This window comes from Protopterus annectens, chromosome 16.part0, assembly GCF_019279795.1.
Source record: "Protopterus annectens isolate FY-2018-M chromosome 16.part0, PAN1.0, whole genome shotgun sequence".
NCBI lineage: Eukaryota > Metazoa > Chordata > Ceratodontiformes > Protopteridae > Protopterus > Protopterus annectens.
The window spans coordinates 624,018,598-624,039,015 of record NC_056750.1 but is presented as its reverse complement, the minus strand read 5'-3'; the positions used below and the strand labels follow the sequence as shown (position 1 = coordinate 624,039,015).

General features: G+C 38.9%; 1 protein-coding gene across 1 annotated transcript in view; it reads left to right on the top strand.

The window, feature by feature from the left end:
• The window catches only part of ADAMTS13 (ADAM metallopeptidase with thrombospondin type 1 motif 13), a 1,149,238-nt gene that overhangs the window by 195,415 nt on the left and 933,405 nt on the right, over positions 1-20,418 (top strand). The gene's annotated exons all lie outside the window — the stretch shown is intronic.

The following is a 20,418-nucleotide window of genomic DNA, read 5'->3' as shown; positions in this document are numbered from 1 at the left end:
CAGCAAGCTTTTTACAGAAATTGTATCATTTAATTCAGGCGCAACATCTGCTCTCAAAAAAAAAAAAAAGACTTGCCACTTAAGTCCTAAATATTCTAAATTATTAAACTGACCACAAAACATAACCGATCTACCTTTTCTATCACTAAGAAGACAAACTTTCTAAACTCCTTACAACAAACTACAACTAAAACATTAGTGGTGTCTTTTCTCTTAATAGCTGAAATATGTTCCTTCATTTACCTATATAGAAAGTGTCACAGTTACAGCAGCAAGTTAGACACACTAGTCCCTCGCGTGTATCCTTTTTAGCAGTTATTACTTTAAACATTTGGATTATACTTTAATAGCCAAGGGAAGATATGATTGTAGATGTGATTATATATGTATTATTTAGTAGTTTAATAAGTCATTGTTTTAAAACTTTGATATATAGTTTTAGTCATTTTGATAGACTATTTAAATAACTTATCAATTGAAACATTTTATTTGATGGTCTGTTATGATGTAATTTCCTTTATTGTGATTTATAAACACTGTGTATGTAATGCATATTATTTTCTGAAGAAGTTATATCAAGCAAAGAAAGAAACCACTTAAAAATAACTGTTTTGTATTTTTAATTTATTGTGTATGTGTCATGTATCTGGCTGCTGCACTGGTGTTGTACCTATAGGGCATCTTTTCAGTTGGCTTATTTTATCCCTTGGTTCTAGGGTTTTTACGTTCTTATTAGCATGGATTTTTATGAAGGCTATGAAGTTTGAAACTCAAATGTATGTCATTTTTCTGATTTCGGCCCTCAATGATTTGCCAGAAAACTGCAATTTTATGAGAATCCGACCCAAAATCTGTACAGCTGAGAGTAATGCTTACTGATCTTTGCATAGTCTTTTGACAGATATCATATATCTTTATTATGGTTTCTTCCCTCCTTACCAGTTAGAGCTTCAGAGCTTCCAGATAAAAGTTAAAAAATTCTCCTGGACTCCCTCACACATGATTGTGCTTTTAGACAACCTTCTAGATACATCTCTTCAAAGGCAATACTAACATAGGAAAATGTGAATTTGTATCTGGAAACTTTTACAGTCTGGTCTAGACTGTCTGAGACTTCAGCTAGAGAAATATCTAGAAATTCTAGGGTTTGTGGTTTCTATGATTGCCATGATTTCAAAAACATGATTTAAACATCAGAAAAAATTCAGTGTTTAAAAAAATGTGGTCCCAATTTTTTCACTCTTGGGGATTTTCATATTCCAGCTTTTGGTTTTATCAAGAAGGAATTGCTTTGATAAGGGCACTAAGACTCCTCATTTTTTGTTTAAGAGCTCTTTCTAAGGGTTTAAAGGTATGAGGCCTGCAGGACACTGCAGACAGACCAAAGCACATAAATGTCAAAGAAATATTAGCTGTGATCCATGCTATACAATGTCTTTATGACTTGTGGTCCCTAGGAATTATAGACAATACCACAGTGATGTGGTGCAAAAACAAAGGGGGGAATACCAGGTCCTAACCTTGGGCAGGATGACTGTGATGAATTAAGAGTTAGCTCTACTGCATTGTATTACCCTCTGAGCATCTGGCACACTATCAGATCAAAATGTAGTGACAGACAAACTGAGCAGGACCAGGACACACCCTCATAAATGAAAATTGAGTGACGGGGCCTTACAGGAATTAATCCAGGACATCTTGCAGTCAGGCCTGGAAAACAGACGTATTTTCGTTCCCATGGTTGGGAATATTCATGTATGCATTTCTATGTTTTTTCCACTTATATTCAGGGTCATTCTGAAGAGTCAAAAGGAAGATCCAAAATTATTGTGATGATTCCTGTCTGGTCCAATTGACCAGTGACAATTACCACAACCTTCCTCACAGATTGGATCTACTCACACAAAGCATTGGGAGTTTAATACACTGCATTTCACATAATTTCAATTGACTGCCTGGATCATTCATTTCTAATCACTTTTAGGCACCATTTCATGAGTACATACAACAGGTGATAAAGGAGACAAGAAATCCTGCTACTAGGAAATCTTATGCTAACCAGTGGATTTTCTAGTAGCTGCCCCACCTAAAACCAGGGCCCTATCTGGATTATTACCTGGGTTCTCAAACATTTATGTGAGTTACAATCCTATGACCTGTTAACTCCTTTGGAAAGCATTATTTTTTAGATGTTTCAGCATGTCTGATCATAGATCTTGCTCTACATTTCAGACTTTGCTCAAGCTGTTCTACAAAGTGCTGTATTCTGTTGATATGTAAGATCCCCCTTTAATCAGGTGACACTTCAGTTGTGATCTTTACTTTTTGCTGGGAAAGTATTTCTTTCTGAATTTGGCTGTTTTTGTTTGGCAGACTAACTGTTTTTTGCCCTGACATCTGCAAGAGAATCCAGGTTTTAACCATTCATGGTGGATTGAAATTTTTGCTTTTCCATGCATATTAGTTTATCTGTAGAAAAAAAATCCCCCACAAACCCCACGTGGCTACAGTGGTCAGGAAATTCTTTCATGTTGCACAACTTATTAGTAAGGGCATGGCATCTAAGTCCAAAGAGGTCATTATCTCTCTGTACTCCACCCTTATCAGACCAGTCGTAGAATAAAGTACTCCCTTCGGCATGTACCTGACCAGGCATATGCAGCAACCAGAGCAACTTCAAAGGTTCCTTACAAAAAGAGTTCAGGCCATAATAAACCTGCCTTACACAGAGGGCCTTAAAGCCCTTTCCCTCTACTCAGTCTCATATAGATCGCTGAAGGGTGATCTGTGCCTGAATTACAAGCCATCTGCAAACCCCATATTTATGAATCTCCTGCATATTCATAAGTCAAACAGTACATTTAGTGCAAACTCTGTCCACATCAAGATGCACTGGGACATGCATTGTTTTCCATCTGCTATAGCCTGCCATTACACTCCCCCCACCTCTACTCCAAAATCATATCTATTGCCCTTTAAACTACATCTCAACCATGGATGCAATCCAACAAGTGCAAAAAATGGTTAAACTTTTTTTATGAAAAGATTCAAACCTGCACTATGCAGAGCCAATAAACAAAATTATCTATCACCTGAAAATTGGCAGGATAAAATCCAGTTTCAAGAATGTGCATAAAACAATGACATGATCTGCCAAGAGCAGTCATTTCAAGTTGAACCATTATGATTGTGAGGGAGAGGTTGTGCTGTACCAGCTATCTTATGTCATTTATGGACAGGAGCAATCTGTAAAGTACTCAAGGCATAGGCAAAAATCCATGCCATCTTATATATATAGGGTAAACTCGGGTTATATTTGCTAGGCTTGTAAGGAGTCTTGAGCTATTAGCCTAGTAATCTCCTATGAACCTATATAAGCCCTTATTACTTTTAGAGTGTATCTTGAATCTAGACATCCATCTCCATAATTTCTTTCAGAATGACAGGTAGAATGGATTCTATATACTCTGGTCATTCTTTTACAACTTGGACACTATTTTGTGAGCACTAAGTCATTTAGGAAAGCTATATAGCTGTGGAAGTCCTAGTATGGAACTGCAAAAAGACAGTCTGTGTCAATTCAATCATTTCCAGTTGGTTGCGCCTTACTGTATCTTTTCTTGTTTTTCCCATCATGGTAAAATGTTTCCACTCAGGATTAAGGCACATTCTAATAGAGCCTTTTTTCTTTTATGGCATATTGAAAAGGGGTGGTCTCTAGATGCATTCTACAGGCAACTCCAGGGCCCTGTGTACATATTTTTACAAAGCATTACATGCTGGATTCCTTTACTAATTCAAAGACTGGCTTTTCTAGGACCATTCCCCTTCTCTTTCCTAGTTCCAGGTAGGAGACGCTTTGGTAATTATCCCATATAGCCAAAAGGCTACTGCCGCAGTGATAATAAGTAGCATGTTACAGCTGTGTAAGTTGCTCTTACCATTCGCTGCTGTTGTAGCCACACCCACCCACCAGCCACACCCACCCAACGGCCTTCTACTTCTGTATATAGTTAGTTGTTGAGATATAAAGCTATTTTTTATTGTTATAGCTTTTAGAAGTTCAGGATGAGTACACTCTTCTTTCTGTATGGGCAAGAAATTACAGAAGTTTCTTCAGTATGATTGCTGATTTCCCTCCTCTAAGCTGTCCAATCAGCAGTCAGACTGAATTTGTGAGAGAGAGTCAGAGCATTGTGAAGCTGACCGGCTGTTGTTTCTTGGGCAGGAAACAACCCATATAGCCAAAATGCTACTGCAGCATTGAGGGATTCCAACATTTACTGTTATGGTAAGTGCAATTTGCACAATTGTGATTTTCACTTGAAATTGTGACCTTGGTGTGAAAAGAATGAAATGGTATGGTTAATGTTCATAGCTTCTACAAGGCAGTGCAGGGTCTTATCACCTACAAAAAGATTGCTTTAGACTTTTGATTGCACTTTTTGTGTAGTGATATTTGGTACTTGCGTATTATCGCAACCACATTTCAGACTCACCAATTGTAGCACACGGTATCACTCTATGTATGTGTGTTAAGTATAATCTATGTCACTATGGCCTCTGTAATTCTTTTTTAGCCAAAGTGATTATATTTCTTGATTATCACTCCTTGGAATACTTCTGTCATGGTGTAAGATTGTTAAGACACGTTTCTCACCTACTTGCTTAAAGAAGTCCACAGAGAGCCAAAAAAATGGGTTGGAAGTTTGGAAATGCAATGAAGGAGGTGAGCTAATGATTACATATTATTTTTGAGGAAGACAGTTTATAAACAGATGGGAAGAAGTGTCGGACCAAATGGAGTGTTGTTAAGGTACTGGGGATTCATTATAAGCAAATATATGGAATTAGACGTCCAAAACAAGGCTCGACATTTTTTCAATGCTGAAAACAGAATCGTGCTATTTTATCAAACCAAAGTCGTTCTGCAAGAGCATACATTTCAGCCTGTTAGTGCAAGGCATTTCAACAAAGCTGAATATAATTTGGTGGACAAAGGGCCCAGAATAGGGGCAGATTTAAAATATGTCTCTTATAAACTTAGAAAATTACTACCACAACAGGATTTTTGTTCGCAAGCATTATCTGAAGGATATGAAAAAATGTATGTCGTTATTTAGTAAATTCAGTCCTCACTTATATGTCATAAATCCACAAATCTTATGATGAAGAATCCAAATTTATGACACCCACATCTTGACAAATGAGAGATATGTGCAAGACAGTTTGAGTACATTTATCGCTATGGCTATGGCTTGGAAAAGAACCGCTTCTCCTCTTCAGAATGTGGTTGCGATAATACGCAAGTACCTGATATTTTTGGTGTTTGTTGATTTTGTATTCAAATGTATTCACCTCATACTGAGTATTTCTGCTTTCAGTCAATTTTGTTTTGATTAGTTGGGATAGACCCTAGCTTATCTTTAATCATGTGTGCAGCATCCTCACATCCACAGAGGCTGTGTACCATATGAAAAAGCTCAGCTAGACAGTTTGATGTGACAGAGATCTCATTGGACAAGAACTTTGATCTCTGACTTTTCACTTAAATCTGTGTAGTAACAGGTCGGTTCTTCTTTACCAGTGTTCCATTCTCCAACCCACCAGAGTTCATATGTTCATAAGTTTTTACTAAGCCTATGGCCAAAAGAGACCATAGACAAGCTCAGCCATATCACCCAGTAGTAATGGAAGATTAGCAGTGCCCCCCCCCCCCCCTCTGCCCATTAGGCAGGCTTTTTCCACATATCCTTGGTGAAATTTTACAGTCACCCATCCAGTTATCTTGACTGGTTTCAAATGTTACTACAGAAGTATTCTGCTTGATAGATAAAGGCATACTATTCCAGAAACAGGAAATACATTGGGTTAGGTATCTGTAGTGCCATCTGGTGTTATAGATGTGATGGTGCGGGTTTAGGGCTCTAGAATGCGTGTTTGCTTTACCACTTCTTTTGTTTAGTTGAAGGAGTGCTGGGTTGTTCATAGCATGGAAAGCTAAGCAGAGATCACCCTAGGGGGTCTGAATAAGTACAGGGACAGAGCTTTTAATCTTAAAGAGTAGCCAAGGGTACTGGGACTTAATATCTTTCTGGTGAGGAAACACTGAGATCTCTGAAGCTGGTTTAGGTATTTAGTGAGGTAGATGCCAAAGGATGCATTACATTACATGATGGGCATAATAAGGGATGAATAAAGTGGAACTACAGCATCCTCAGACTGGAGGTTTTCAGTGCATTTCTTTGGAGACGGGGCTTATATGAAGTGGCAAAGGTTGATTAAAAGCAGTTATATTCTATCATCATTTGTTGAGTATTACCTGTACTATACTCCAGAGGGAACAAGTCATGGAAAGAATAGGCCACTGCCTGAAACATTTTTCATATTTGTGCACTTAATCAATCATAGACTAGGTAACCTTTATATAAGGAGAGCTCAAGCAAAACTGGACCATAAAATCTTATAAGATCTATAAAATGGTTCCATTGCTAAATCTGAGGTAACCACTGCCAGACAGAGAATTTAGTCCAGGGCATGGATCTGGTGAACTGTGTTAAGAAGATTCCTGAAGCTATGGATGAGAGCAAAACAGTGCAACTGACTAACTCTACCTGGCCAAGGCATTCAGTACATTACCTCACTTGGGCATTGCAGATAAACTTACAAAATTAGGCATAAACCCATATGTCACCTGATGGATGGCCAGCTAGTTCACTGAAAGGACACAAGAAGTTACAACAGGGGATTCAGCCTCCACAAATAGGACAATTATTAGCAGACTCTGATGGGGATTGGTGCTGGGGCCTCTCCTTTTTGGCATCAACTTCTCTGAAGTCAAGACAAATGTCAAGGGTCTCTAGCCTACCAAGTTTGCAGATGACTGCAAACTAGGCATAGTCACTGAATACCCTAAAGATACAAAGACCCTTCAAGAGGGCCTGCCAAAGACAAACAACTGGTGCCAGAGCCATGGATTAAAAGTCAAAGTGAAAAATGCATTATAGTAACTTTTAGAAAGACAGCCAATACTGTAAATTACACATTGATAATACACCCCTAAAAGTAGACACAACGGTCAGGTATCTGGGAATACAAGTTGACAGTAACCTGAACTTTCACCATCTTCCTACTGTGCTGAGCAAAAATCATTGTGTGTTGCACAACTTATAAGTAAAGGCATGGCACCCAGATTCAAGGATGTCATTGTTCCTTGTTCCTTGTTCCATTGTATTTGGCTCTCATCAGACAAATCATCGAGTACAATGCACCCATTGGCATGTACCTGACCAGGCACTTGCAACAGCTTGAGAGACTATAGAGGTTATCACAAAAAGAATACAAGGCATAAACATTTAGTCATTTATGGCCAATCTCAAAGCCCTCCCTATATTTGGTCTCCCTCAGACTGCTGCTCAGCAATTTATGCCCAGCCTACAAGAAACCATTTTATTCCACACGGGTAGATTTGTTGCACATCCACAAAACAAATAGTGTCATAAATAATCATTCTAAGACCCTAAACCTCATCTGCAACATAAACAGGGCAGGGAGGGACAGGTATGTATCTCAAAGATTACCTCGTTTGTTAAACATCCAAGAGAAGTAAAACTCATCCCTAACCCCATTCAAATATAACTTGGATGAATAAATGGGAAATCACAATTTATCCATGGTTTGGCATCTATGTCCCAAATGGATGGGGCAGCCTGTGAACATTAGATGTGTACAAGCCTATATTGTAACCATAAAATTCCTCGGGGTATTGACAAATGTCAGCAATATTTTGGTAAGTTTGGGGCAAGCTTGACTAGACTTAAAATGCCTCTTGGGCCAATAGCCTAGTAATCACCTATGAACCTGGAGATGTCCTTAATAAAAAGGTCATAGTGGTAATAACCTAGAATAAACCAAAACGTTTGCATAATTGACATCAATTCTTTACTTAAAAAATAAATATATATATATATATATATATATATATATATATATATATATATATATAGTTGACACAGATATTAAAGACACTCAAAATTAACCAATTTATATGTCTTAGTACAAACTGGCATGGAGGTAAATTAATTCTTTAGGGGATAATCTAATATCAGTAAATGAAATAAACTTCTAATTTACTTTACCTAGGATATATTCATGTGTTATTTTCCCCATTGGGAAGCCAGATAACATCTAGCAAAGATCTGAAATAATAATAATAAAAAAAACAAAAACAAAAAAAAAAAAACACCTACTTATTGGTATCAAAGCATTGAGGGCACTTAATAATGGAGACCCCTCTAGTGGACTTCTGCTTTAAAGTGTAGACCAAAATTGTCATTCAGCCAGAACTCTGTTAGTAACATAAGGTTAGTGCACTATGCAGCAAGAAAGAAATTATATCCTACTGGTTGTGAGCAGAGCTTATGTTCATATACAGTGGCCAGTGTATTGCCATTGGAACACTGGTCACACAAGTTAGAATATGGTAGACTGTAAGCTCCCTTGGTATCTTTCTAAGACAGAGAGGACTGCTGACTTAGAGAGATTTTATCCCAGGGTGGTTCTGTGAAACCCTAAGGGTTTATTGTCTCAGGGTAAGCACCCCAGTAGCAGCCAAAGGCTGCAAGATTGGTGCAGATTCATGTTCTGCATCAATCTTTCTGCCTTTGGCTGCCACTGGGGAGCAGTGGACATTCTGCTTGCAGTATCAGGGTCATACTGAATTACAGTCCCCCAGAAACATGCATAGACATTCATCAAGGCAGCAGAAACAGGGGTCTATGTTTACTGAGTGAATGTTTGAATCATTGAACATCCAATCAGTGAATACAGCCCCGAGAACATTCATTCATTGAACGTTCAGTTCTGCAAATGTGTAAGACAGGGAAAGTAAGTAGTTGACCAAAATGTTCCTGTCTCATGCACCACACTATTTCAAACCCACCTGGGGGGGCTGTACCCCCCCACATCCTCCAACATAGGGGTCTTTGACCCCCCCCACCCCCTAACTATATATCAGGGGGTGGGGAATCAAGACATCACTATGCTGGGAAAATGGCATGAAAGTAGTTGGCCAACATCAGGAAATTTGCCCTTTTCCCTACTGTAGTGCCATCTCAGAATTGTTATACATATAGTCAGGAGTGTGGGTGGTGAAGTGCCTCACCTTGGTGGGTTTGAAATAGTGTGGTGGGTGAGATGGAGAAATGTTGGCCAACTAGTAACTTTCCCCGTCTCACACATTCTCTGAACTGAATGTTTGATGAATGAACCTTTGCTGGGTTGTGGTTGCTGATTGGATGTTTGATGACTTAAACATTCGATCACTAAACATAGACCCCAGAAACAGACTTTAAGCAAGCCAAACACTAACTCGGTGATTCTCAGTGTTTGGGACAGGATGGGGTTATAACAGTCTTCTGCCAGTTCTCTGTGGATTACAGAGTGGTAAATGTTTGAATGGGTAGCCTGCGTTAGTGACTAAAAATAATGGAGTGGGAGCATATGAAGATGGGGAGGTTAGTCATTAAATCTTAGTCAGTACGTATGTACAGAGTATATCACATACCATTTGCACTCCTATTCCCTCCTCATCACAACAGTATGGTTAATTCCACAGAGAACTACAAATCTGTTCACATCTTCACTACTAACGACAAACTCTTTTCCATCTGTCCCTTCATGCACACTATCAATCATTTCCCCCAACTTTATCCCTTAAATGAATTTGCTGATACTCTCTACTTCACTGAGATTTCTACTAATAAAACTAAGTCGCTACCAAAGAAAATCTGAAACTCTGCTCTCCTGCTTTTAGTATTCTATATCCCACTTTTTAAATAAGAGCTGCAGACAAAATTACCAAACCTCTGACCTATATTTACAATGTTTCCTTGACTACAGAAATAGCTCCTCCAGTCTCATACATATTTCCTGTCATGAAAACTCCCATGCCTAAAACTTTCAGATTACTGGCCTATCTTTATTCTTGCTAAATTTTTTAAAAAAAATCTTGTATAAACAACAGGTCAAACACATCAAGCACTACAAGGTCAAAGTTCTTTTTGTGCTTAAATTACCTGTTTAACTGTTGTAGGCTACACACTCAAGACAAACCCACCACCGTAAATAGCACAAGTAACAAAAAACTGAGGGTAATACTACTCAATGCAAAAAGTCTATACCTCAAACTGCATGCACTCGAGGCACTCCTCAGTATGGAGAAAATCGATATATGTGCAGTAACAGAAACCTGGTTTAAGGCTCCAGAGAGCACCCCAACACTACCAGGCTACAACGCATACCATACATTTCGGCCACAGAACCCAAACCGAAATACAAAAGGCAGGGGTGTATCCATATTCATCAAGGATACCCACACCTCCAGGTTAGTGGCACAGCACGATGCTTCAGAGATCATCCATGTGCAACTAACAACGGGCAAAACTGCTTTTCAAATTATAGCTTGCTACAGATCACCCACCATGTCCCAGGACCCCCACTCCACATTCCTGGAAACACTGGGAAACATAAAGATCCAACCAAACACCCTGATATTGGGTGATTTCAATTACCCAAACATTAACTGGGAGAACTACTCAAGTACAAACTCCCTTACTCAACATTTCCTAGAATTTATAAACTCAAACGCCCTGGATCAACTGGTCAACATCCCCACCAGAGGTGACAACATATTGGATCTGGTCATCACCAACATGGGTGACCGGTGTTCCACACCGGATGTCAACCCCTTGGTTAGATCTGACCATAAACTAATCACTCTGGATATCCACATTCCGCCAACACCCCCAGTCAAAGAAACCACTGTGAAAAAACTTTTCAAAAGCAAACTTCACATTACTTAAGACCGAGGTGGGAAGTTTCAAAGCCTCTATGCTAAAGGATAACGCTGTCCAAGCTGCAAAATCCTTTACTAATGCACTGTACGGGCACCTACAAGAATGCATGGATCGTGCTATCCCAAACAAAACCAAGACTCACTCCTCCAGAAAAAGGAAACCAGTCTGGTGGACCCCTTCCATAAACAAGCTATACAATAGAAGGAGGAAACTAGTACAGAAAAGAGTTAAATCCCAAGAAGGAAAGACATCCCTGATCAGTATCAGCAAGAAACTATATTCCCTCATAAAATCATCCAAGGCTAGCTTCGAAAGAAAAATTGCCATGGACTCCAAAGATAACCACAAGGCATTCTTTAGCTATATCAAGAATCTAGGTGGCAATTCTCAGATCTGCTCAGAGTTAGTGCAGAATGGCACAAAATACACTGAACCAACCGATATAGCCAACATCCTGGCAGACAGGCTCAGTGCAAACGTCACCCCCCCCCTCACCCCCAAAAGGGCCCATAACTATACCAGAAGAATGTAGTGCCCCTGAAATCACAGACACTCAGGTTAAAACAGCCCTCTCCAAAGCCAAAAACACAGCATCAATGGGACCGTATGGTGTCCCAGGCTGCGTCCTACTTGAGCTCAAAGATGAACTAACCCCTCACCTATACACACTGTTTAAACTCAGCCTCCTCACAGGCTACATGCTCACAGAGTGGCGCACAGCAACAGTTATTCCACTCCACAAAGGTGGAGCCACAACGGACCGCGGGAACTATCGCCCTGTAAGCCTGACTAGCTTGGTCTGCAAAGCTATGGAGTGCATCATCATGGATCTCATTAACAGAGACATTGGAAACCTCTAAACACTGGACCTACCCAGTTCAGCTTTGTTAAGGGCAGATCATGCCTCCTAAACCTGGTGGACTTCATTGACACAGTTACCAAGGCTATAGATGAGGGAAAGGTGGTCCACACAGCCTACCTAGACCTCGCAAAGGCCTTCAACACCATTCCCCACTCAGGTATTATAGACAATCTCACCAGCCTGAACATAAACTCCTACATCACAAGATGGGTTGTCAACTGGCTCACGGACAGAATCCACATGGTAAAAGTTGCAGGAGCTAGGTCTGACTCTAAACCGGTTACAAGTGGCATTCCCCATGGCTCAGTCCTAGGACCCTTCCTGTTCGGCATATACTTCTCAGAGGTACAGGCAAGCACAGGAGGACTATGGCTGACCAAGTTCGCAGACGACTGCAAACTAGGGGCTATAATTGACTCTCCGGCTGACACAGACATCCTCCAAAAGGGTCTCACTGAGACAGATACCTGGTGTCAAAACCATGGCCTCAAGCTAAATGCCAAAAAGTGCATAGTTATCCCCTTTGGAAAAAACAAAGTACCCACAAACTACCACAAAGGTGGTAGCCCCCCAAATATGGAAGACATAATAAGGGATCAGGGGACCCAAGTAGACAGTAACTTCTCCTTTGATAATCACAATGACAAAGTGGTTATAAAATCCTTCTGTGTGGCCCACCTAATCACAAAAGGGTTTGCATCCAGATCAAAAGAGGTCATTGGGCCCCTATATGCATCACTCATCAGACCCATCATAGGGTACAATGCCCCATTTGGGATGTACCTTACAAGACACCTCCAACAACTGGAAAGACCACAGAAGTACCTCACCAAGAGGATCACTGGCCTCAAGCAGATGCCCTATGCAGCTCGACTGAAGAAACTCCAGCTGTACTCGGTTGCATACTGCCTACTCAGAAGTGATCTCTGCCTGACATACAAGGCCATGTCCAAACCAGAATTGATGGACATGCTCCACCTAAAGAAAACTATATCCCCTTGAGCCACACGCTCCAGGGATCTAAATCTCACCACAACAATAAATAGGACGTGCTGGAGTGATTGATTCCTGTCCCAGAGACTTCCATGCTCTGGAACAAAATTCCAATCTACATTAGGCAGAGATCCTCACTAACCCTCTTCAAGAGAAACCTTGACGAGTGGATGGGAAACAGAAAGTTTACCCCAGGGACCACGTCAATGGTTCTGCTGGACAGAGGCACAGGGAACTAAACTAAGGGGGCGGTGAAAGCCAACACATTCTGGCTAGGCTTATAAATGCCTTCCGGCAGATAGTCTAGTACCTACCTATGAACCTGCACTCTCTTGTCTATTAAATGGCATAGCTTCAGAAATTCATTGAGCACAACGACAACCCTTCTCTCCATAACTGATATCGTCTGTAGTAATAACAATGTACTCATCACTGCTGGTATTTTCAATGACATGATCAGGGCTTTTAAAACAGTAAACCTCAACCTCCTCCTTAACAGCAAAAAAATAACTTTGGAAACAATACCATCAGGTGGTTCCAAACTACCTTGAAAATAGAACATTTCAGGTCCACTCTTGTTCAGAACTCTTCTCTGGCTACATTAAACACAGGAGTCCCCTAAAACTCACTTACATGTCCCTTAACATTCTTTCTCTCCATTAATGTCATTCCTAATGAGCTCTCCTTTTTAGACATCATTTTCTATGCTGACTATATCCTTCTCCTGCAAGTTAACAAATGCCCTTCTCTTTTGCAGACTCAGCTACAGAATTCTTTATCTGAACTATGCCACTGAGCGGAGGCTAATAACTTCCTTATCTATAAAAAAAAAAATGTAACCACAATCTGCGTAACCTTCCTTACACCTCCATTAATGATACCCACAATAACCCTATCACCTAAGTTACTGAATAAAAATATCTTGATCTCACCTTTTACCCAACCATCTCCTTATCACCTCATTCTCATAAACCATAAATAAAGTTCTTACACAATTAAAACTCTGCTATACAATGTCACACCTTCTTTTCTCTGTGGCATGCTCTGCCCTGCCAAAACATACTTCTCCCCAAATCAGAATATGGTCTTCTCTTCCTGGCCTTTAACTCTATCTGTAACACTCAGTGAATACAGATAATGGAAGGTAAAATCTGCTGTTGTGATCTGCTTGCAGAAGCCCATTGTCACCACCGTTATCTAAGAAGCTTAAATTAGCTACCAGACAAAGCGAGGGATCAAACGTCTTGCTTGGCACCATCTGCTTCAAAATATTAAAGGGTCATTGTCCACCCTTGAAAAGAAAAGTGCCTTAAGAGACAAAGTATGCTTCTTAAGAAACATCCAATGAAACTTCATTCCCTTAAGCAGACCCCCTTTTAAAATAGTTAATGGAAAATATACCTCTTCTAGATTGGGCCCAGCTTTGTGGAACAAATTTCCTTCTGAGATAAAGTCTGAGACCTTTCTTCTAGGTCTCAAGCAAGACCTCTCCAGGCATTTTCACAAGAGGGCTGAAGGCAAACGTTGCAAAGACCATGGATAATACCCAAACCTCCATAACAACCTGAGAAAGTCTACCTTTCAAACCCTTCTGCTGTTTCTCATCCATTGCAGGTGTTATTTTATTTTTATATAAAGTAGTCTTCTTCTTGTTGGCTTCATTTGCTGTTGCTTCTTCTACTTTGCATATGTTTGGATGCATTCTATCTACTGCATTATTTTCTCCTAGGCATTGTTAATATAAATATTATATTACTGTATATAGTTTTACTTAGTGTGTTGTATCCATGATACAACTTCTGGTAGGCTAACTCATTTGTACTGTCAGTCTCTTCTACTCTGTGGAAAACAGTTCTGCTGTTTGTTGCTTTGTACATATGGCTGTTGTTTGCATTATCTTTGTATATTGCCACATTTGCCACTATGCCCTGGTCATGACTGAAAATGGTCATTGTACCAGCCCACCTACCCAGTTATCAAGTTGTAACCAAATAAATAAATAATAATTACTGTGAGCCACAAACATATTTAATGTACAGTAACTAACAAGGTGTCCGTGCAGTATCCTGCCATGAAGGAAGTGGTTGTACATTGAACTTATGTGACATATATGCGAATCATGAGTACTTCCAGGATGCTGGTCCAATACATTGGTGGAACAACCACCTGCATCACACACTACCTCATGTCTGATGGAGTAGTAACCCTTCCTATTATTGTATGTCTTCCCTATAGTCCTGGTGGATAGCTACATGGGTGCAGTCTGTTGCACTGGGACCTCAGGAAAGAATGCCAAACCAGAGAAGCCATGCACTGTAGTGGCTTGATTCTATGGTGTCACTGAGAGATACCCAAAGTGTCCCCAGTCTGTATCTGGAAGATCTCCTTAGCAAGTATAGTGAGAGTTATGCATACCTTGGCATCCACAGGAATAGAAAGGCCAAGCATTCCTCTAGTACCAGTCTGTGGGCCATATAAGTTTACTAAATCCCTTATAATGTCCCTGTTCACTATAAAGCATTTAAGCCCCTCCTGCTCCTAAAACTTATTATTAATTTCCTATTCCTATACCACCTACTGCAAGATCTCTAAACACTGCTCCTTGCACCAAGTTGTGGTACTATTGAAGTCACCTCAAAATGGGAAATGAGATTTGCAGCTAAATTAAGCATCTCTGTTGACTGCAAAGTAACTACTAGAAGGGGCAAATGGCATTGTATAACCTATGTATGCAACATACACTTGCACAGCTAAATGTGACTCTGAACTGGGAAAAACAGGAAATGTGTTTCATTAATTTATGATCAGTGCAACATTTGCATACATAATCTCACTTAAATCTTATTGTGTGCTCATTTATATACAACAGTGTTTGCAACTTTCTGAGAGTTGTGCATATGCACAGTGGACCTCTATGACTCACACTTTGCACATGCCTGCAACTTGCCTAAAGTGCTTAAATGATTATGAATCCCACCCTGTGTTTCAAGGGTCTGCTATGAGTGCTTGAATTCCAAGCACTCAAAAAACATTATCTCAAAGTTATGGGTTTGAGAATCTTTTGGCTTGTGCAGGCTGCTGTTCACACTTGAACTCAAATATGAGATCAGGCAAGCAGCTGCCTCACCTTACTCAAGTCTGTCAGCCATAGAGTGAGAGCAGGAGAGGGATTTAAGGTTAGGGAGTGGGTATTGGGATTAGGAAGCAGGAATGGAGTTTTAAGGTTTAAAAGTGGGAGGGGGATTTAGGTTTAGGGAGGAGGTGGAGTTTTAGGTTTTGGGTGCAATTGGGGACTTTAGGGTTAGGCATTGTTTTATTAACTTATGCTGATGTTTCCTCGGCTGTGTTTAGTAATAAAAGCAATGTTCTCAGGCTATACCATCTAAATATGAAATGGTGGAATAACTAAGAATATCTAACTACAATTTTTTAGAGGTATACATTACATAATTCCAATCTTTTTGAAATTTAAAGTAGTCACTTTATTCAAAAGGTAAATGTGTTTGCTTGCAAAATCTAATCAGTAGTTTGATACCACTTAAATATATTTATATTTATATTATTATATTTATATTTATCTGCTAAAGGCACCCATCTGCCCTAATAAGCAAAGTAACAGACCTTTTTTCAAAAGAACCAGTTTGGCTTCCTAAAAAAATAATTGTATCCAAATATAATGTCAGCAGAGGTGTGAAGTTGTCTTTACTGCAAACAGTTTAAATTACAGCTTAGTAGTTTCCTTTGCTATACTGAGTGTTTAATACCTACAGTACAAAAAAATAAATTAGCCTGAATATGTATCTGAAAATATATATTTCCTTTGATTAGTTCTTGACAAATTGCAAGTCATCTGTTTATTTTAATTTCATATGGTAAATCCTGGGTTATTTGTCATTTGCAAGTTATACATGTAACATCCTGTTTCTTCACAGCTGTACATATAATGGTCCCGTTGTCCTGAAAGTTTAACAATCTCATTTACGTTTGGCTAGACATCTAAGAAATTCAAGCTATATTGAACTCTATGCTATGTTTCAGTCAGTATCTGTTCTTTAACTTTAAGACTGTCCAAAAGTTTATAGAAAATATCCTGCAATGTCCTAAAGCTGTTAGGAGTAAGAGTTTCAGGAAGCCACAACTGCTGAAGCTATTTGTTTTTTTTTGCTTCCAGATTCACAAGTTTCTCTTGGAGTGTGTTTATATCCTTTTTTTAAATTGCTAATACATTGCTTTGTCCCATAGGCAGGAGATCCTGAATTTTGACATATCTGGCCCTCTGGAATTGCTATTTAACTGTAGCCTTCAAACAGGCTTCATGCCAAATGAATGGAGAACAGCAACAGTCATCCCTCTGCACAAAGGTGGGCCAACTACAAACCCATAAGTCTCAGTAGTCTTATATGCAAAGCCATGGAAAGAATTATCATGGAAATGATCAATAATGATATAGTAAACCTCAAGGGCAGGTTATGCCTACTCAGTCTGGTGGCTTTCTTTAAGAAGGTCACCAAAGCAATGGATAAAGACAAATGGCCAAAACTGACCTGGCTGAGGCATTTGACGCAATACCTCATTTGGGCATTGTTAACAAACTCAAGAGGTTAAGTACAAACTCTTATGTCACCTGGTGGATAGCCAAATGGCTCACAGACAGGACCCCGAAAGTTAGAATTAGGGAGTCCACCTCTGCAGATAGGCCTGTCACAAGTGGAGGTCCTCAGGGATCAGTTCTGGGACTGCTCCTTTTTGGTATTTCTTCTCTGAAGTCAACGCCAATGTCAGTGGCCTCTGGCTGACTAAATTTGCAGGCAATTGCAAATTAGGAGCTGTCATTAAATCCCACACTGACACAAATGTTCTCCAGGAAGGGCTAACACAGCAAACAACTGGTGTCAGAACCATGGTCTAAAACTAAGTGCCAAGAAATGCATAACAGTATCCTTTGGGAAGTCATCCATCCCTTGCAACTATCATATTGAAAACACACCCCATAGATGTGACCCAGTAGTCAGGGACTTAGGGACACACATAGAGAGTAATCTAGCCTTTGACCATAACATGTCTACAATAGTGAGAAAATCATTCTATGTTACGCAACTTATAACAAAGGTATGGCATCTAGGTCCAAGGAAGTCATTGTTCCACTGTATTCAACATTCATCAGACCTATCATTGAGTACAGTGCCCCCTTTGGTATGTCCCTAACCATGCATATCCAACAATTAGAATGTCCACAGATGTTCCTCACTAAAAGAACACAGGGCATAAGTAACATGTCCTGTACAGACTGCCTCAAAGCCCTATCCCTGTATTTTGTCTCTACATGCTGTTGAGGAGAGATCTGTACCTGTCATACAGGGCATTCTCAGACCCACTCTGATGGACCTCCTGCAATATCTGCAAAACAAACAGCACCAGCATTACCCATTCTAAAAACTTAAACCTTGCTTGTGATATAAATAGGACCTCCTGGAGAGATAGGTATGTATCCCAGAGGCTACCACGTCTCTGGAACAGGCTCCCCATCCATGTAAAGCAGAGTTCCTCCCTTACCAATTCAAGTGTAACTTGGGCAATTTGATGGGGAACAGGAAATTCATCCCTGGTTTGGCACCTATGTCTCTAATGGATACAGGTAGCTTGTAAATGGTTCATCTCTCTCAGGCCCCTGCTTACACTTATCAAGGGTACCAGAACTTGTCAGAGATTTGGGATGCATGGCTAGGCTTAAAAAGGCCCTTGTGGTCATTAGCCTAGTAAATGCCTATGAACCTGTTTTCTGTAAAAACAGCACTTCCTGATTTTATCTTTTGTGAATCAGCTAAAAGTTTATTGCTGTATTCCTTTAAAGTGAAATGTTTCTGTCTTTGAAATTTTAAAACAAATTTCAGAGTGCAACATATATATTTTTAACAAACATTTACATATCAAAATCAATTAACTAAATATTTGTTAATAAGTAAATAAAAACATTTCATTTTAATACTATATCAGGGTTGTAATTACTTGACCAGATAAAGGTTATAAAACCCTTTTAAAAGAATTAATTTAAAAAATTTATTAAAAATTTTGAAAAATAGTACTAAATGAATTACTGTCACTAGACTGTTGTTTCAACCCATAGCAGTACAGGATGTAAATACTCATAGTGGTACTGTAAACATTCCAAAACCAGGGAAAGTTTTAGAAAATCAAAGAATTTTAAAACTGGCATAATATTACAATTGTCGTTTAATCCTGGAAAATGGAATGCATCTGTCCTGAATTGCCACTCTAATTCTTTAATTTCCAAAAGTAGTGTGGTAGGGCCCCCCCTAATTGATGTTGTTATCTGATCAATCGCCATGAATGAAAAACTATGCCCTTCATAATCTTACCTGATATAGTATTAAAATGAAATGTTTTTATTTACTTATTAACAAATATTTAGTTAATTGATTTTGATATGTAAATGTTTGTTAAAAAAAAGTAGTTTTGATGACATCACCTGTCTTTGAGGGGTTGCAAAGTTAATTCTGTCCCCTTTTTTAGACTTCAGTATCTTGTTTTCTCTTCTTGGATAAAGTAGATCATTCAGCTTTTGTGTGTTCTTATCTCACATCGGTATCAGGGATCAAAGGAGATAATTGTAATTTTATGTATTAATTTATTTTTGTATTTTCATCTGTTCCTGCATCTTATTATGTCACAATTTAATCAATTAATCTTAAGGCATATAAAACTTAAAACTGATCTGAAATGTACAGTTGTGTAGTTTAAATTATTAAAATCTGCAGGAATATATCAAGAAACTAAACAATCCCTACAAAACACCCCTTTCTGAGGGGTTTAAACTGTTAAAAGAAGTTTAGACGAAAACTTTAATAGGCATATTTCCTATTAATGATTAGTGTTATCTTGAAAAGAAACCTTTCTTAATGTTTGATGCTCTCACCCAAAACTAACAATAAGCTATTTATTCATAGTACAATTAACCTGAACATGATTGAAAAAAGTAATAAGTAGAAAATCAAATCTTTAAAAGTCTAATTTAATTACATTTATAAAATAAGCAGCAGCTATTACGAAATGTGCACAGTGACTTCTAAGCATATTTCCTCTTTGTTTTATAAAAAAATGAAATTAAGTTACAATTAGCTCCTCATTTGGTCCATGATAAAGATGTTAGAGAAAAACATATTTCTTTTCTGATTCAGAGCAACATGTTTGTTTGTTATCCACAAGAGTTTGTATTTACTGTAAAGTGTTTAATATAAAGGAATTTATTCTACTTCTATATAGTACCATAATTAATAGTTTCATATATATACAATGTTGAAATATTTAATAATTGTTGAAATTAACACTTAACCACAAGTAAGACAACAAACCTTTTAGCTACGCATCTTTTTGCTACTAAAATCCACTTCATATTATGGCTGTTCCTTCTGAGCACCTTAATATACTTTTATCTGCAGGTGCTAGAAAACATCCAACTTTATGTCCTTAAAAGGGACTTCAACTGTTGGCCCCCCCAACACACATACACACACACACACACACACACACACACACACACACACACACACACACACACACACACACACAGTCTAACAAATTATTTGAAAAGCTGCAGAGAACACTGTTTCCATTTATTCACTGTCTTAATGATTCCTTGTTGGTCACTCAAAGGATTTGTAGGAATTTCAAGGCAGTTAAGTATTATGA